Source organism: Gossypium arboreum, chromosome 13 (assembly GCF_025698485.1).
Source record: "Gossypium arboreum isolate Shixiya-1 chromosome 13, ASM2569848v2, whole genome shotgun sequence".
NCBI lineage: Eukaryota > Viridiplantae > Streptophyta > Magnoliopsida > Malvales > Malvaceae > Gossypium > Gossypium arboreum.
In genome coordinates, this window is record NC_069082.1 from 55,841,448 (window position 1) to 55,855,775 (window position 14,328).

The following is a 14,328-nucleotide window of genomic DNA, read 5'->3' on the forward strand; positions in this document are numbered from 1 at the left end:
ATAGGATATTTGAAGCAATTTCCATTCATCATTTCATTTCCACAACAATCATGCAATTGAAATCATCACATAGATTTAAAACTTACCGACTCAACCCTGAGCATGAACATAATATCTATTAGCCACGAACTCAAGGTACTTACTCTTTCCGCTGTCCATACTCCACTCGATGAAGACACACCTCCATATAATTGTTCGATCGGAGATATATATATATATATAGAGTACGCACACACAGGCTTAATACTCGATTTCGCACACTTAGTGCCATGTGATTTAAGCCCGCACACATAGTGCCATACCCTTCGAGCTCGAACACCCAAGGTCAGATATTTCCAGCATGCACACTTAGTGCCATATATTTCCAGCATGCACACTTAGTGCCATATATTTCCAGCATGCACACTTAGTGCCAATCTCGTCACCGTACACACGTATTGCCCGCACACTTAGTGCCGAAAGCAACTTTCTACACATTTCACTATTTCTTTTACATTCAACAATGTCATCATTCCATACACATACATTTTCATTTACATATCATCTCATTAAACACAATTGCATAGATATTATGATCATTTAAAACAATACCAAATATATGCTTAATGACTTACCTTATATTGGATGAAACGATTTCCAATCGACTACTCGATTATCTTTGCTTTGCCTTTGTTTGATTCTCCCCTTTTGATGTATTGATCTCCTAGTATAAATACATTTAGTAGTTAAATTTCTTGCTGGATACTTATGTGTATAATTTAATGGTTTTCACTCCATTCACAACTATCCTTGTTCAAAATATCAAAACCTTAGCCAACATTCAATTAATGCATCAAGGCCGAATGTATTATCACTATTAAGGTAACCTAGTCTCAAGTATTTTCAATTCTAATGTACAACATCTCAAATTCCCATGACCGATCACACCTATTCTTACTTTCCAATATTCGAAATAATCAAAATCACCTCCTAAACACAATAGTCATGGACAATGCCGAATCCTCAAGTGTTTGAACATAAATTATTTTACTAATATAAACATTCACGAATCATATTCATAGGAAGACCGATTTCTTTCCATAGCACATTCATCATCCATACTTAGATGAAACAACCAAAATCCCTTCATTTATACCCTAGCCGAATGCTCCAATCATCCATACAAATTACAAATTTTGCATGGCTAAGTAGGAGCCATTTAACATGCAAGAAAAATAATCATAGGAGAAGAATTTATCATTCTAAGTAAGCTCCTATCTCCAACACTAAATCATTCGGCATTTTGCCTAGACACACACAAGAAATCTCAACTTCCTTGACCTTACCAAGAGTGCATCCACCATTCAACTTAGCATGATAATGGCATCAAGGTATCAACCAAAATGTTTTGTTAGGCTCCTTAGCCAATTCTAACTCTCCATCAACCCCAAACCCAACCATGAAATAGATAAAATTTAGGCTCATCACCTAAAGGTTGTATATACATCCAAAGGTACCCTTGAACATACCTTGATCTAGAAGACCACCTTGGCCGAATCTCCCTTCTTCCCCTTCCTCTAATTTCGGCAATAGCAAAAGAAAGAAAACATGAACACTTTTTTTTTCTTCTTCTCAAGTCATGGCAATTGTAACAAAATGAGAAAGGATGAACAACAAAATTTTTCTCCTTTCTTTTTCCTCAACTCACGGCAACAAGGGGGGGCATCCACACTCTTTTTTTTTGTTCATCATTTCCCCTTTTTTCTCCATTTCTTTATTCTTTCTAACATGATCCATTAACTAGACATGTTTGAAACATGTTCCCTTTGCCCATGCTCTTTATTTTATTATTTCTAACATCCACCATTAGCAAAACATGTTCAAGACATGTTTTCTTTTGCCCATCTTCATTACCATGGCCGCCACTTCCTATAGTTGGCTAAATTGACATGCAAATCCTCATGTCTTTACTTCATGCATTATTTGGCGACTTAAAATTCACCTATCACATTTTCAAGTCCTAACACATGGGTCCTTTCTTATGAATTAGCACCTAATTAATAAAATCAAGGCACGAAATATTTATGCATACAAATTCCACATACAATAAGCATGTAATATAACACCTAATTATTCTTGTGACTCGGTTTTGTGGTCCCGAAACCACTCTCCGACTAGGGTCACATTAGGGGTGTCACAGGTCTAGAGGCGCTTCGGCCTTTTCTAGATGAGATCGCGATCGACCCCCTGTGACCACACGAGTCACTTCGATCGCCAGTGGTGGAAATGATCGCCGAGAGAGAGCGGAGTGTCGCATTGTGGCAAATGGCATTCGAGGAGTCAGAGGTTCCGTGATCGCTCTGCTATAAGTGTGGATCGGCCGACCACTTTATCAAGGATTGCCCGAGGTTGCTCGAACAAGATGTAAGTCAAAGTGGAAACCCGGTGCTACCATCGTCAAGTAGGCCACCTAGAAATATGGGCAATGTTAGTGGCGGTCGAGAGGATCTAGAGATGCTACCATCGATCTCGAGGCTCGTGCTCTGCTAGGACTTATGCCATACGCCAAGACGCGAGGATGTCGCCTCACCGGATGTTATTACCGTACTTTCACTCTTTTCGATACTAATGTGATTGCTTTGATTGACCCCGGTTCTACTTATTCTTATATATGTGAAACCTTAGCATCCAAAGAAGACTTTGCCTATTGAGTCTCTTCGAGTTTGTAATTCGGTGTCAAACCCTTGGGTCATTACGTGCTTGTCAACAAAGTGTGCAAGAAAAGTCCCCTAGTATTCCGAGGTTCTTGTTTTCCTACGGACTTGATGCTTTTGCCGCTCGATGAATTCGACGTTATTCTTGGTTTGGATTGGTTGACCATGCACGATGCGGTTGTAAATTGCAAAAGCAAGACTATCGATTTGAGGTGCACAAATAACGAGATAATTTGGGTTGAGTCTACTTAACTTAAAGGGTTGCCACCGTAATATCAAGCAATGTTGGCCCGAAATATGTAAGAAAAGGGTGCAAAGCGTACCTTGCGTATGTGCTCGATGACAAGGAGTCGAAAAGAAACCCGAATCGCTGCGGTGGTTTGTGAATACCCGGATGTTTTCCACAAGAATTGCCGGTTTACCACCTGCTCGAAAATAGAGTTTGGCATTGAATTGGTACCGTACCACACCAATTTTGATAGCTCCGTATCGTATGGCACCAACGAATTAAAGGAGTTGAAAGCTCGGTTGCAAGAATTGGTGGATGAGGTTTTGCTCGCCCGAGTTTTTCGCCTTGGGTGCGCCGGTGTTGTTTGTGAAAAGAAGGATGGAACCATGAGGTCAGTGATCGACTATCGTCGCCTTAATAAAGCGACGATAAAGAACAAATATCCGCTATCACAGATCGACGATTTGTTCGATCAACTGAAGGGAGCCTCGGTGTTCTCGAAAATAGATTTGAGATCGGGCTATTATCAATTGCGAATTCGAGATTCGGACGCACCCAAGACCGCCTTGAGCGAGATATGGTCACTACGAGTTCCTAGTGATGCCGCTTAGGCTTACTAATGCCCTCGCAGATTTATGGATTTGATGAATCGGATCTTCGCACCATATTTGGATCGGTTCGTAGTCGATTCATTGATGACATCTTGGTCTATTCAAGAAATGAGACCGAACATGCTGAACACCGAGGTTAGTGCTGCAAATTTTACGGATAAGCGTTATATGCTAAGTTCAAGAAGTGTGAGTTCGGATAAGAGAGGTTAGCTTCTTGGGGCATGTGGTATATGCATCGAGTATTCGAGTCGACCCGAACAAAATTTCAGCCATACTTAATTGGAAGCCTCCGAGAAATATTACTGAGGTTCGGAGCTTTTTGGGGCTTGCTGGTTATTACCGACGATTTGTAAAAGGTTTCTCAACGATAGCCACGCCAATGACGGCTTACTCCAAAAGGATGTTAAGTTCGAATGGACGGAGAAATGTCGAAAGGTTTCGATCAATCGAAAACTTATTTGATCAAGCCCCAATTCTAGTGCAACCTAATCGGCAAAGAGTTTGTCATTTATAGTGACGCATCCCTACTTGGGTTGGGTTGCGATTGATGCAAGAAGGGCGAGTTGTGGCCTGCGCGTCGAGACAATTAAAGCCACATGAGAAAAATTATCCGACCCATGATCTCGAATTGGTCGCCATCGATTCGCCTTTAAAGATATGGCGACATTACTTATTTGGTGAGAAGTGCCATGTGTATTCGGATCACAAAAGTCTCAAATATCTAATGACCCAAAGAGACTTAAATCTGCGACAAAGACGTTGGCTCGAGTTGTTAAAGGATTATGAGCTGGTCATTGACTATCACCCGGGAAAGGCGAATGTGGTTGCGGATGCCTTGAGTCGTAAATCATTATTCGCTTTACGAGCGATGAATGTGCACATGTCCGTTCGATCCGACAACGTGTTAGTAGCTAAATTGAAAGCCAAACCATTATTGATGCATCAAATTTGTGAAGCTCAGAAGGTCGACGATGAGTTGGTTGCAAAACGGGCCGAGTGTGTTCAGAACAAGGAATCGGAGTTTCAGATCGATGATGACGATTGTTTGAGGTTCAGGAGTCGTCTGTGTGTTCCAAAGAATTCTGAACTTATTTTGATAATACTGAACGAAGCCCATTGTAGCCGAATGGCGATCCACCCGGGGAGTACGAAGATGTACAACGATTTGAAACGTCGGTTTGGTGGCATGGTATGAAACGAGACATCTCCGACTTTGTTTCGAGGTGTTTAATATGTCAACAAGTGAAAGCGGAACATCAAGTGCCTTCAGGATTACTTCAGCCGATCACGATACCCGAGTGGAAATGGGATCGAGTCACAATGGACTTCAGATCCGGACCGCCATTATCGGTGAGTAAGAAGGATGCGATTTGGGTCGTTGTAGATAGATTGACTAAGTCGGCTCACTTTGTCCCCGTGACGTCACGGACTTTTCAATGGACAAACTAGCCGAATCAGACGCTTCTCGATTGTGAGATTGCACGGGTGCCTATTTCCATCGTGGTCGGATAGAGATCCAAGATTTACCTCGCGATTTTGGAAAAAGTTGCAAGAAGCTTTGGGTACCAAGTTGCATTTCAAAGACCGCTTTCACCCCCAAACCGATGGTCAATCCGAGCGGATAATTTAGATACTTGAGGATATGTTGAGATGTTGCATCCTCGAGTTCGATGGTTCATGGGAACGGTATTTGCCGTTGATTGAATTTGCTTACAACAACGACTTTCAATCAAGTATTAAGATGGCACCCTTACGGGCTTTGTACGGTCGTAAATGCCGTACACCATTGTTTTGACCGAGCTCGGTGAAAGTAAAATTTTCGGTGGATTTGATTAGAGATGCTGAGCAGAAAGTGAAAGTAATCCGTGAAAGTCTCAAGATAGCCTCCGATCGTCGAAGTCGACGCGCGATCTGAAGCGTAAAGACATCGAGCATCGTGGGAGATAAAGTGTTTCTCAAGGTTTCACCTTGGAAAAGATACTCGATTCGGCCGTAAGGGCAAGTTGAGCCCGAGGTTCATTGGGCCATATGAGATATCCGAGCGAAGTCGGTCAGAGGGCATATCGTCTGATTTTGCCCCTGAACTCGAAAAGATTCACGATGTCTTTCATGTTTCGATGCTTGACGCTATAGATCCGATCCATCGCACATGATTAGTCCATCGAGGTTGAAATTCAAGCCGATATGAGTTATGAAGAAGAACTGATTCAATCCTAGCTCGTGAAGTGAAGGAGTTGCGAAACAAAAGGGTTCCGTTAGTAAAAGTGTTATGGCTCAAACACGGATAGAAGAAGCTACTTGGGAACCCGAGAACTCTATGAAAGAATGATACCCAAACCTATTTATCGTAAGATTTTCGGGACGAAAATCTCTTAAGTGGGGAGAGTTGTGACACCCTAATGTGACCCTAGTCGGAGAGTGGTTTCGGGACCACAAAACCGAGTCACAAGAATAATTAGGTGTTATATTCGTGCTTATTGTATGTGGAATTTGTATGCGTAAATATTTCGTGTCTTGATTTTTATTAATTAGGTGCTAATTTATAAGAAAGGACCCATGTGTTAGGACTTGAAAATGTGATAGGTGAATTTTTAAGTGGCCTAATAATGCATGAAGTGAAATAAATGGAGTTGCATGTCAATTATCCCATTTCCTAAGGTTAGTGGCCGCCATGACAAATTATATAAAAGGGAACATGTTTCCAACATGTTTTGCTAATGGTTGATGTTAGAATGGTTATTATATTGGTGTTAGTAGGAAGAAAAGAAAAAAAAATGGGTATGTGTGGTTGCCCTCCCCATTGCCGTGTATTGAGCAAAGAAAAAAAAGTTTGGTTCATCTTCCTCCTAGCTTAGCTGATCCTTCAAGAAGAAAAGGGAAGAGTTAGCATTTGGTCACTTGAGCTTGAACTAAGGTATGGAATCCATGTTAGTCTTTGAAATCTTTGCATATATGAAGCTAGTTACTAAGTCCTTTACTTGCCCATGTCAAAATTTTGAAGGTGGTAGTAATACAAGTGTTCGCCATGGAAGATGTTTAGGGAAATGGTTGTTGCCTTTATGATTTAAGGAATAATTAGAAATGGGTGAAAGAAACAAGTCTTTCTTCTTGATTCTTCTTGGCCGATTCTAAAGGAGAAAAGAGAGCAACCATTTGGTTTCTAAGCCATAAATAAGGTGAGAAATTCATATGAATCCTTGAAATTTTAGATGAAATTGAGCTAGTTACCAAGTATTTTTTTAGGTGACCCATGTTATAAATTGTGATTTTGGGGTGACTAGAACTTTCGCCATAATGGTTATTGAGGATTAAGGTTATGTTTCATGCTAAACTTGATGAATCTTGGTGTATGGGTGCTTGAACTAAACGAATGATCAAGTAGATGCATAAATACAAAGTAAGAAGAATCGGCTATTATGTGTAATACTATTGCTTAATATGAAAATGTTATACTTGAATAATGTATATGGTTGGAGTTGATAATATGAAAGGAAGGCTTAGATGTGTTTGTTTAAAGAAGGAATTGTTGAAGAATGTATGTGAACTTGGCCAACGATTCGCTTAGTACATATATGATGTGAAAGTCTTGGAATTTATTTTTGATTTTGTGTATTATGACCATGTATAATCGGCCACTTGAGTAATTTGAGCACTTGATGTTATATTAAAATTCTTAAGCTTAAATATATGGATGTATGTATATGTGGTCATATAATGGCGTTTGGTTTAAAGGTTGAATGATAAATTATAATAAAGCGAGATGATATGAGATGCCAAATGTGATTGACAAGTAAACATTATTGATAAAAATATTGAATACTTCTACTTGTATTCGTTAAGCTCAAGAGCAAAGGGAGCTAAATCCGATAAAGGGAAGGAAAAGTGGTCGAATAGCCGTTGAAGCCGTCCGATGACATCCGAGGTAAGTCCTCAAGAAATGACCCTACTCGAATTATGTGAAATGAAATATGGATGTGTAATGATTATTGATTTATGTGTGTATGAGTATTTGAATGATACCCGGCTAAGTCCCGGCGATTATGCTAGTGATATGTTTGTGTTTGAGCCTTAGTAACGAAAATGAAATATGGATGTGTAATGATTATTGATGTATATGTGTGCATGAGCAATTGAATGATATCCGGCTAAGTCCCAAGACATTTATGCTAGTAATTATATCCGGTTAAGACCAAGGCAATTGTGCTAGCGACTACATCCGGCTAAGACCAAGGCATTCGTGCAAGTTGTTAAATCCGGGCTAATACCCGAAGGCATTTGTGCAAGTCGTTCTATCCGGGCTAAGACCCGAAAGCATTCGTGCATGTGGTTATATCCAGCTGTATTCTGAAGAAGCTTGGGCTGGAGGTGAGCGTTGGTTGCTGTAATAAATTTAATTAGTACGCTCGAAAAGCCCAAAGAATAAGGTATGTTTATATGTGCATTGGAAAAGTCGATATGTTTGAGTAACATTCGCTCAATCGACTAACGAGTTTTCAGCTATTGAATTGGTTGATATCTTGTGAAAGTGTATAATGATGAAGTGTGAAGTAAGTATGATTATGTGAATGTGTATTAATGAAATGATTCATTTGGCTATGTGAATGTAATGCTTTAGTTAAAGCTGATTTTATTGCTTGAGACTTACTAAGCATAAAAAATGCTTACCCGTTGCTTTGGCTCTCTGTTTTATAGATTTTGCTCGTTAGCGATCGGATTCGGATCATTAAAGTCGAAGTCATCTACACTATCAAAGCCTCCATTTTGGTATAATTTTGGTTGAACTTTGAAATGGCATGTATAGGACTACCCTATTGTTGAAGGTCATGTACCTTTCGGTTTTGTGTAAGCTTGGATAGCCATGCGAAAATGGCTTATATACGTTTTAGTATGATTCTATAATCGTTTGTATGATGATCATTATGGGGTATGGAATTGTTTGAAAAGATTAGCCATTGGAATGGTTAATCGTGATCACACTTTGTGCTATGTATGCAAAAGGGCCAATTGAATCATGGAAATCATGAAATAGGTAATGGTTACCTTGAAAATAGATGCTGGCAGCAGCAGTGGTGTGGTTTTGAAAAATCACAAAAATTTGTAGGAATGGTATTAAATAGTGAATAAGTTATGTAAATGAACCTTGATGAGTCTAGTTTCATATGGAAGAAACGAAACGGTCATAGGAGTTACATGTTAAGAGATATTAAAGCTATTGTGAGACAGGGCCAGAACGGTTTCTGGGTCCCCTGTCGCGACTTTAAAAATTTACTATAAATTATACAGAAAGAATTAGAAGTCATTTCTTATATTTTCAGATTCCATTTTGAGTCTAGTTTCATTAGAAACAAACGGCACCAGTATTAAAGCCCTGTACAGGGAGATATTCAAGTTGTAACGCGCGAAGGTCAGAGCAGTCGATCCCTGTAACATGGTGACTTTTACTAATAAACTGTACCAATTGGCCCGACTAAAAATTCTAAAAATAAATCCATGGATGGATATATGAGTCTAAATTCAGGGAAAATTTACGGAATCAGTTTCCGAGTTTTGAAACTCGAGATATGATTTTTAAGGCGACAGTGACGCAGATTTCCAGCCTGTCTGGAAATGTCAAATTGGTGGGTGCAATATGTGGATTTGGCTTGTTAACCCCTCGTGTCCGACACCGGCGATGGTCTCGGGTTCGGGGTGTTACAGTCTTGCCACATATTTATACATGACATCAACTATACTATCATCATTAATTCATCAAATCACAAAATTTTATCTCATGAACATTTAACACTTAACATTTACCCCATCTAGGCCGACTTTGCTAGCACACAAGCCTTTGGCCGAATGTCCTTGACCTATAGTCACCCAAAATTTCTTTGTTCTTTAAAATTCATCCAAGACCACATTCGCACCTCCAACTAATAATTTAGATACTCTCAAGCTCATTCACAAGTACTATTATATATCACATTAAGCATTAATTATTTTGCAACATGGATTCTATAGCATGGCCGAATACTCATGCACATACACATATAACAACAAGAACTCAATGGCACAAAAATCTCCTTTTATTAAACATTCATCTCACTTCTCTTCATGCTTCCTCACAACAACATTAAAATACCAACCAAGAAAGACAACCTCCATGGCGAACTTCATCTCCATCAAATAGCAAAGAAATCTAAGCCATGGGCTAGGTAGGTTTCAAACTAACAACTAAAACATGCATGAATCTTAAGGAATGACATCAAACATACCTCAATCTAGTTGCAAGTATGGCCAAGCTTCTCCAAACCCCCCTCTCCTTACTCACGACAATACAAAAATTTGAGAAAGGATGAGCACTTTTTTTTGTTTGTTTTTCTTGTTCAATTCACGGCAAATGGGGGGCATCCATGCTCATCATTTTTTTTCAATTCTTTAATGCTAGCTTTTATTTTATGGCTTCCTACATACACCACTAACCTAACATGTTGGAAACATGTTCCTTTGCCCATAATCTTGTCATGGCTGCCACTATCCTTAGGAAATGGACTATTTGACATGCAACTCCATCTATTTTACTTCATTCTTTTACTAACCTCTTAAAATTAGCCACATATATTTAAATCCTTTCACATGAGTCCTTTTCTTTCAATTCACGCTCAATTTAACTAAATCAAAGAATTAAAATTCACACATGCATTTTCACATATATTTGGCATGGAATAAGGTATTTAAATGTTTTTGTGACCCAGTTTTGTGGTCCCGAAACCACTTCCCGACTAGGGTTAAATTAGGGATGTCACAGACTCACCTCCTCTTTCCCGGTTTCCTACCTGGTGCACAGCTTCCATTCACTTTAACCTGCAATGAAATTATCTTTGAAAACACTAAGTAAGTTTTTTCTAGATCAACAATATAAAATGTTTTGAACACTTCGATGTGGCATGTAAGATCCGGCCATAACGTTTAGGCCGGGTTTGGGGTGTTACAAGAGAGGTTCGACTAGGAGAAAAAAATTGAAGGATAAAAAATCACAAACCTGAAAGGTACAAAGAAGCACTCAGCTTACCAGCAATTGACCAAAGTGCGATTTACGTTTTTATGGACCAAAAATATTCGGTCAGAGAGAAAAAATGCAAAAGAAAAATGCCAAAATGAGAAACTGAAACGAGGAATACTCCCCCAAAAGAGTTACAGCCGAAATTCTGAGTAGCTAGAAACCCAATTCGGCACAACTACATCCACACCCTCAAACTCCTTGATTTTCTCCTAATATCTCTCCCTGATTTTCTGCACAAAACACTCCAACATCCCATTCAAACTCTATTCAAACTCTCATGACCAATTCAACCTCAGAGTCTCAGTCCAACTCCACTACCTACCTAGCTCAACAGTAATATAATTACTCCATTGTGCAACCCAGGACTCGAACTCAAGTCCCCCAGCAGAAGCAACACGTCACCCTTCCACTAGACCACACGCTCTTTTTGTGTCATAAAACAAGCACTATTATTTGTAAGGCCTATATGACAGTGTCCAGATTCATTTAAGAGCAATACTGAAAATTAACAACAGCCAAGACTTAAACTCAGGCTTCTCAAATACTCCCAAACCCACTCAAATCACTAAGCCAGTCAAGCAAACATGTAATTTGTGTCAGATAATACAAACTTAAAGACTCCAAATTTTTGGGGCATTACATTCATTCAACTATCCTAGCTAAGAAATCACATGGCATTAAGAATCTATTGATGCTCAAACTATCATCCAAATTGGTCAAAATATAAACCTGCACATCAAGTTACAATTCCAAGCATCATGACCTAATTCATAACATTAAGGATTCCTAAACCAAAACATTCCAAATAAATACATTTGAAACTAACCATTTCACTTGAATTGCCATTATAATATAGCATTTACATATTCACAACAAAACACCTATATACATGCCACATCCTAAAATAGAAAACAACAACTACCAAAATTGATGGATAGTGTGAGCTTCCAGTCGGTCCATTCGTTCAGTCCGTATACTTGACAACTACAAAAGAACACAAATGAAACATTAAGCTATAGAAGCTTAGTAAGCTAATAACATAAACATCAAATTACATATCTTATTCAATATAAATATTCAAAGAGATAATTATAATTCCTGATATCCAAATACACATTCACAAACCAAATTAGTTTTTGCTCACACATTCAAATATATCATGATAACCTCTTCTCAAACAACTTACCATTACCATAAGCCACATCTCGTCAATGTAATTGTCCACACATAATTGTCCACACATAATTGTCCACACATAATAAAAAGTAGTTCATTCAAACATTTTACACTTACTAATGTCATGAATATACATTAACACTTAAATACATAAGTAAATTGTAATTCCCTTAACATATAGCCTGATGAACTAAGTAACTCGACTCAGATACTTGGGTATCTACACCACACTAGAGGCATCATTAATGCGTAACAAAGGCACTGAAGTGCATACAGAGGCACAAATGTGCAATCAGAGGCACCAAAGTGCAAACCCATACAAGTGCACATACTGACCCAATGGCATGCCATACGTATCCTAGGCGTTTACCATGTTCAATCAGGCATTATACATAAATTCATTACCTTTATAAATATTCACCACTCAGAGGCACTTCATCAATTCCGTACACATACTATAACTCAATGTATTAATGTAAATAATGTGTAATCACAAGAATTGCTATCATCTACTATTCATTTCCATATGTAATTAATTATAATAATTGATATTATCTAGATAACACGAAATTTTGCATATACATATATACAACTAACTACAAAACAATAACATAATAACAAGAACTTATATTTACATAGCAAAACAATATGAACTTACCTACGATCACTTCTGGCTAAAATGAAGAGACTACTCTGCAATTTTCCCCTTTTCTCGGTTATTGTCTTTTTGACTCGGGTCTTGATCTATATAATAATTAAATTCAATTTATTACAATCACATACATTTCAAATTCAATTCAATGTATGAGATCCTTAAGTTTTCATTATTTACATTTTTTTCCTAAACTTTTACATTTCTCACAATTTAGTCCCTCAACCCAAAATTGCAAAATTAACAAAATTTTTGTAACTTATCATGCTAACTAAATTTTTAATCTTCCATCTACAGCCCATATTTATTCTAAATTCTCAAAAATTCCCTATCAATTCTAATATTTAATCAATTTAATCCTTTAACCAAAATTAACAAAAACTACTTTACAAATTAACCATAATCAATAACCAATACCTCAAATCCATCCTTTAACATCATAATGACAAGAATTCATTAATGGTGAAATCCAAAATTCTTAATAGTTTCAAAAATGAAGCTACGGGTTAGTTGGACCTAGTTGCAACGATCTCAAAAACACAAAAAAATTATAAGAAATAAACTAAAAAAGAACTTACATGCAAGGTGAACTATGTTCAAACCTCCTAAACCCTTTCAATGGAGTTTTTTCCTTCAATATTCGATGGAAAATTCACTAAAGAAGAAGATGTTGGTTTTATTTTATTTGTTTCTTAAATGCAAATTATTAAATTACAATACTACTCTTTAATTAAACACATATTTTAGCTAACTTAAATCCCTAAACCGTCCATATTAAACTAAAATGGCATAATTTCCAATTAAACCATTCCACTTATGAGATTTACACCATTTAATCATTGTAATCCAATTATAACTAGACTTTTACATCAATTACAATTATAACTAAGTAAGCATTAAAATTTCATAACCAAAATTTAAGACGACTGTAACATCCCGTTTTTAGGATTAACTGGAACAGTGGTTTCGGGGTCACCAAATCCGACGAGTAGGTTTGTAAATATTATATTTAATATTTACGAGTTAATTGTGATTTTAATAATATTTTGATATTGTGATATTTGTTTTATAAGTGATTTATTAAGTTCAAGTGGTATGACCCTAAGGTCAAGTGGGTTTAGGAAATGAGGTATCGGGACCTCATTTCTATAAATCTAGTCGTAAATATTTTTATAAATATTTACAAAGGGTAAAAGATGGTATTAAAGTTTCGTTGAAAAATTTTATCGTTTCGATAGTTAATTAAGCAAAAAGGATTAAATCGCGTAAAATGCAAAAAGTTACATTCTAATTGTTTAAGTGTTTATTTTCCATGTTTTACTAAAGGAGAAGTCCCTATTTATCAATTAAACCATTACTTTATGATAGTGGAGATTGGTGGTTTGGCATATATGAAATTATGTATTATTATAAAGGACAAAAGGTAAATGGAATATTAAAATGTATTAAATAAAATAAATAAAGTAACACCCAATTTGGACCCTAATTGGAACGGTGGTTTCGGGACCACGAATCTGAGTTAGAATAATATTTAAATATCATTTTCTATGTTTAAAATGTGTGAAGTTGCTTTTGTGAAAGTTTCGTTTAAAAATTTTAGTGTTTGGAGGTCGATTGATGAAAAAATGGTTTAATCGCGTAAAATGGAAAATTTAAGGGTTAATGTATAAGGGCCAAATTATGATTGTTTTTATATTATGGAATATTAAGGTTGCAATTTGGCCATAGATAGGAATTGGTGGCCGACCAATATGCATGGATTAATGACTTGAATTGTTTGTTATATTTTATGGCATTATGGTATACTTTAATATATGTTAATATATTATATTTAATAAAAGGATGAAAGTGTTCATCTTTCTTTTATTTTTATTTGGCCGAAACTAAGAGAAAGAAAAGAAAGTTTCAGCTTTGATATTTTCGGT